Here is a 5,761-nt window from a genome sequence, read left to right as displayed (position 1 = left end):
GACTTATCAGCGATGTGTGCAGAATTGTCTTCATAATCAGATTGGGCGCAATGTTCATGCTTATGTGGATGATATTGTGGTAAAATCCAGGAAGAAGGAAACATTGGTAGATGATTTGAAGTAAACCTTTGATAACCTCCGGGTCTATAAGATGATGCTGAGCCCGGCCAAGTGTGTCTTTGGTTTACCGGCAGGCAAGCTCTTGGGCTTTCTGGTGTCTAACACGGGCACTGAAGCTAATCTGGAGAAGATCAAAGCCATTACTTCTCTGGCTAAACCGGCTGTCGATGTACAAAAAGAGGGGTGCGTTTTTGTACCCCAATACCTGTGCACGGGCAGTCGGAGCCGCGCCCACGGTCACGCCAAGCAGAACAGGGGAGGTGAGCGAAGGTAAGACCCAAGCCCAAGATAACCAGAGCAACACCAAGGCCAAAACCACAAAGAGCAGAGGGATGAAGCAGGTTCCCCCGGCAAGACCCTTGTCGGGGCAGCTCGCCCCACACCAACAGAGCGAGCCACCCTTGAGCCCACGTGTCGGAGTAAATGGCCACGGGTAGCCTAACCGACTCCCCCTAGCTCTTCGAAAAATTACCAGGCCGTTCGAGCCTTCAAGCATACAAAGCGTAGGATCGCCTTCCCCCGGCCGAGAGCCGACTCCCAGAGGGCGACCCAGCCTCAGAAACCTTCTCCAAGAAAGATACGAGACAGCCGACTCCAGGGAGCCGGCCCTGAGAGGACCGACTCCCAGAAGCCGGCCATAAAGAAAGCCGGCTCCTAGGAGCCGGCCGCGAGGAAAGCCAGCTCCCAGAAGCCGGCCAAGACTGCACCCACTAAGACTGTACCCACATGGCGGCGATAGGATGGGGTGTGGCCGCCGTACAGCCCACTACCCCCGAATCCCGGAACAGGCATGGCCACAGGGTGCCGTACGGGCCAGCCATCCCCCGTCCGGCGTGGCACTGTAGCCATGTTGGCCTCGATGTCACCCACGACAGGCGCCAGTACGGCCCGTGGGCGGCGGGCCCCTTCGGCAGAGAGACATCCGAAGGCGGCCTGGCCTCCCCTAGTCGGCCAAGGGTGTGGCCGGCTTCCAATAGCCGGCTACCTCCCTCCCTCGAAGCTTGCGCCTCATTAAGGGGACAAGACGAGGTAAGGCTACAGTGAGAGCTTGCAAGGCGGCGACACTGTAGCCACGCTTACCTCGACGAAGCCCTCGTCATCATAGGCGAGGCAACAGTAACCAACCACCGACAAAGCCCCCAAGCGGTGGGGCCGGCCTGCCGGCCAAGAGGCCGGCAGCAGGCGGGACCCACCAGTCGGCGGGCCCCAATCACCAGCGGAGAAGCCGGCGAGCCTAGACACTGACGGTGGGGACCTGCGCCCAGCCGGATTACCATTGTACCCCTGGGGGTAGGCCTATATAAACCCCCCAGGGCACCCATGCAAAGGGTTGATCTCATAGAATTCCACACACCACCTAGAGAGAAAAGGAGAGCTAGCCTTGCCCTTCCTCTTCCTCTAGCCAAACAGCTCAAGGAGCGCTTGTAGCTACTTGTATTGATCTAGTGATCATGCGGAGACCCCGCAGAGCAGGACTAGGGGTGTTATCTCCACGGAGAGCCCCGAACCTGGGTAAGATCCGCCGGCGTGCATGTCTTCGCCTCATCCCGTTTCCAGGCACCGGCGATGTTTTACTGGCTCCCACAATGATAAGCCACCCGTTGGCATATGTCGCACCTACCACCCGACATTTGGCGCCCACCGTGGGGCCAGGTGCACCGTCGTCCGGAGACCTGTTCTGGACGGGAACCCTTTTTCTCCCCCGCGAGCGCAGCCAGCCTGCTACGCCCGACGGCGCTTGCCCCGACGCGCTGCAAGGCGTCGACGACGCCTGCGCGGCAAGCTGCCTCGCCGATCTTCTTGGCGAGACTCGCATCTCCGACGAGCCCGCGTCCGACGCGGGCACGGACTACCCCGAGAGCCGCCTCGTCAGCCTCCTCGACCAGCTTCACGTCTCCAGCGAGCTTGCTGTAGACTTGGAGTCGGTCGGCTCCACCGACCCGATGCTTGTCGACTCCGACACGGCATCGTTCGACGCCTACCCCTCCGACGTGGTAGTCTTTGACGACCCTCTCCCTCGAGCTGACAGCGGCAGCAGCACTGTCACTGAGGTGCTGGTCATCAGCCACGTCGCCGACTCGGGCGAGAGCGCCCACGACGCCCTACAGGCGGCGATGCATGACTTGTCCGTCCCCATCCCGGCCCATGCCGACGCCGAGACCCTGGAGGCACGTCGTCTCGCCCTCATCGCGGAGGGCCAGAAGATAGCCTCCATGAGACGCCTCACTGAGGCCCACCAGCGCGAAGTCGACTGCGCCGCTTTTGGTACGCCGCCTCACGACGGGCCGAACTGAGTCAGCCTCGTCAAGAAGCACGGCGTGGCCATCGCCAGCATGCTGGGGCCGGACCGCCCAGTTTACGCCACACCGCTCGAAAATCTGCGAGCTCCTCAGGCGGCAGCAGAAGAGCTGAATGGGCTGGGGGCTGAGGAGCTCCCCTACATGACAAGGCGCATCCAGCAGCTGATCGATGCGGCCGCAGAACAGCATGAAGCCGGCGCCAACGCTGAGAATCCTCCCCCGCGCCGAGAGCACGCCGCGACATCCCGGTCGCCGACTGCGAGCGGCGCCCGCGCAAGGAAGGACAAGGAGCCGGCTGCTAGCTGCAGCCGGACTCGAATCACCATCGAGCGCGACGCGGAAGGCCGCCCTCGAGCGATGGAGCGCCAAGGCAATCCGCCTCCTCCGCCGCCTCGTGGAGAGAGATGTCCCACCCCGCCGCCTGTCACGCATCCGACTCTCAGTGGCCGACTAGGCCGCCGCGAGGGAGTCGGCGAGAACGATGCCCGCCACCGGATCGACCGCCTAGCTCGATCCCTGGCGCTAGAAGAAGAAGACGATGTCGGCCCGCCATGCTTTGGCCCTTGCATCCGCGACGAGCCCTTCCCCAAAGGGTTCTCGCTCCCCAGAGACACGCCCAAGTACAACGGCTCTGTGAAGCCGGAAGATTGGCTCATCGACTACTCTACCGCCGTCAGTATAGCGAATGGCAACAGGCGCGTAGCAGTGAAGTACGTCCCTCTCATGCTGCAAGGCACGGCACGCACCTGGCTCAACAGCCTCAAGCCCTACAGCGTCAACAGCTGGCTGGACTTCACGGAAGTCTTCGTCCGCAACTTCACCAGCACGTACAAGCGGCCTCCCAAGCCCCGCCAGCTCTCCTTATGCGTCCAAGGGCCCAGCGAATCGACCCGCGACTACCTCACGCGGTGGGCCGAGCTCCGCAACTCCTGCGAGGGGGTGCACGAGGTGCAGCCATCGAATACTTCACCGCCGGGTGCCGAGAGGGCACCCTCCTCAAGCACCGACTCCTCTGCGATGAGCCGGCTACCCTCGACGAGCTGCTGGTCATTGCAGACAAGTACGCCACAGCCGACTCCTCGATGAAGACCGAGCTCCGAGTGGACGCCTCTGGGAAGGTGCTCGCTCCGGCTCCTAAGACGCCGGCTGGCGACTCCAATCGGCGCCCCTACCAGAACGACCACAAGCGCAAGGCCCCTATGCCGCCTTCCACCAGTCGGCAGGTGGCCACAGTCGAAGACGAGCAGCCCGAAGAGCGGCCCGCTCCCAAGAAGAAGGGCGGCAGGCCGGCTTGGCAGCCGGCCTTCTCCTACGAGCAGACTCTCGATGCCCCCTGCAAGTTCCACAGCGGCGCGAAGCCATCCAACCACACGACCCGAAAGTGCCACTGGCTCACCCGGATCTCCAAGGGCGAGGGGCTGGTGCCGCCTCCGCCTCCCGGCCCGCCGCCTCCAGCCCCCCAGCAGCCGGCTGCTCGACCAGCAGTCGGAGCCATTCAAGATGAGTTCCCTGATGAGCACGCCGCCTACGTCGTCTTCACGAGCCAGGTTGAAGACAAGCGCAGCCGGCGCCGACAGCACCAAGAGGTCAACGCAGTCGCCTCCAGCAGCCCCGAGTTCATGCATTGGTCCGAAAGGCCTATCAACTGGAGCCGGGCCGATCACCCAGAGGTGATGCCGTCCCCTGGCTCCTACGCATTGGTGTTGGATGTCACCCTCGCAACAGAGAGGCGGGCTGCCCGATTCTCCCGCGTTCTGATTGATGGCGGAAGCAGTATCAACATACTGTACCGCGACACCATGGAGAAGTTGAACCTCAAGGCGAAGCAGCTCATGCCAAGCCGGACCGTTTTCCATGGCATCGTACCCGGCCTGTCCTGTTCCCCGATCGGCAAGATCAAGATGGATGTTCTCTTCGGAGACAAGGATCACTTTCGCCGAGAAGCAATCTGGTTCGAGGTAGTGGATCTGGAAAGCCCTTACCACGCCTTGCTTGGCCGACCTGCTCTGGCCAAGTTCATGGCTGTGCCCCACTACGCCTACCTGAAGATGAAGATGCCGAGCTCGAAGGGGATCATCACTGTAGCCGGCGACTACAAGAAGTCCATCGAGTGCGCTGCAGCCAGCAGCCGGCTGGCCGAGTCCCTCGTAGTGGCAGAAGAGAAGAAGATGCTGGAGCGAGTTGTGGCCATGGCCGGCAAACAGCCGGCTTTGTCCCCCAACCCCAAGGAATATGATGCGCAGAGCTCCTTCCAGCCGGCCAAGGAGACGAAGAAAATACCTCTGGACCCGGAGAACCCGGAGAGGTTTGCAGTCATTGGTGCAAACCTGGACAGTAAATAGGAAGGCGAGCTCGTCGACTTCCTCCGTGAGAATCGAGACATCTTTGCATGGTCCCCAAAGGACATGCCGGGTGTTCCGAAGGATTTCGCCGAGCACAAGTTACACGTCCGAGCGGACGCAAAGCCGGTCAAGCAGCCTCTCCGCCGACTGTCCGAAGAGAAGAGAAGAATCGTAGGAGAAGAGATAGCCAGGCTCCTTGCCGCCGGCTTTATTATGGAAGTGTTTTTCCCAGAGTGGCTTGCCAACCCAGTCTTGGTGTTGAAGAAGAACAACAAATGGCGTATGTGTATAGACTACACTAGCCTCAACAAGGCCTGCCCCAAAGATCCGTTTGCTCTGCCACGGATTGATCAAGTAATAGACTCCACAGCCGGATGCGAGCTGTTGAGTTTCTTGGATGCCTACTCAGGATACCACCAGATTAAGTTGGACCCAGCAGACCGCCTGAAGACCGCCTTCATCACACCATTCGGAGCTTTCTGTTACCTGACTATGACATTCGGCTTGAGGAATGCCGGTGCCACTTTTCAGCGTTGCATGCAGAAATGCCTCCTCAAGCAACTCGGCAGAAATGCCCACGTCTACGTAGACGATATTGTGGTGAAGACAGAAAAGCGCGGCACCCTGCTGGAAGACCTCAAAGAAACATTTGCCAACTTGCGCCGATTCCAGATCAAGCTCAACCCCGAGAAATGCGTGTTCGGAGTACCAGCCGGCCAGCTTCTAGGCTTTCTGGTCTCCGAACGCGGCATTGAGTGCAACCCTGTGAAGATCAAGGCCATTGAGAGAATGGAGATTCCCACCAAGTTGCGAGACGTACAGAAGTTCACCGGGTGCCTGGCCTCCCTAAACCGCTTTATCAGCCGGCTAGGAGAGAAGGCTCTCCCCCTGTACCGACTCATGAAGAAATCCACTCATTTCGAGTGGAATGACCAAGCAGACCAAGCCTTCCATGAGTTGAAGAAGATGCTGACCACTCCACCTGTCCTGGCGGCGCCG

Source organism: Triticum aestivum, chromosome 3D (genome assembly GCF_018294505.1).
Source record: "Triticum aestivum cultivar Chinese Spring chromosome 3D, IWGSC CS RefSeq v2.1, whole genome shotgun sequence".
Lineage (NCBI taxonomy): Eukaryota > Viridiplantae > Streptophyta > Magnoliopsida > Poales > Poaceae > Triticum > Triticum aestivum.
This window is presented reverse-complemented; position numbering follows the sequence as displayed.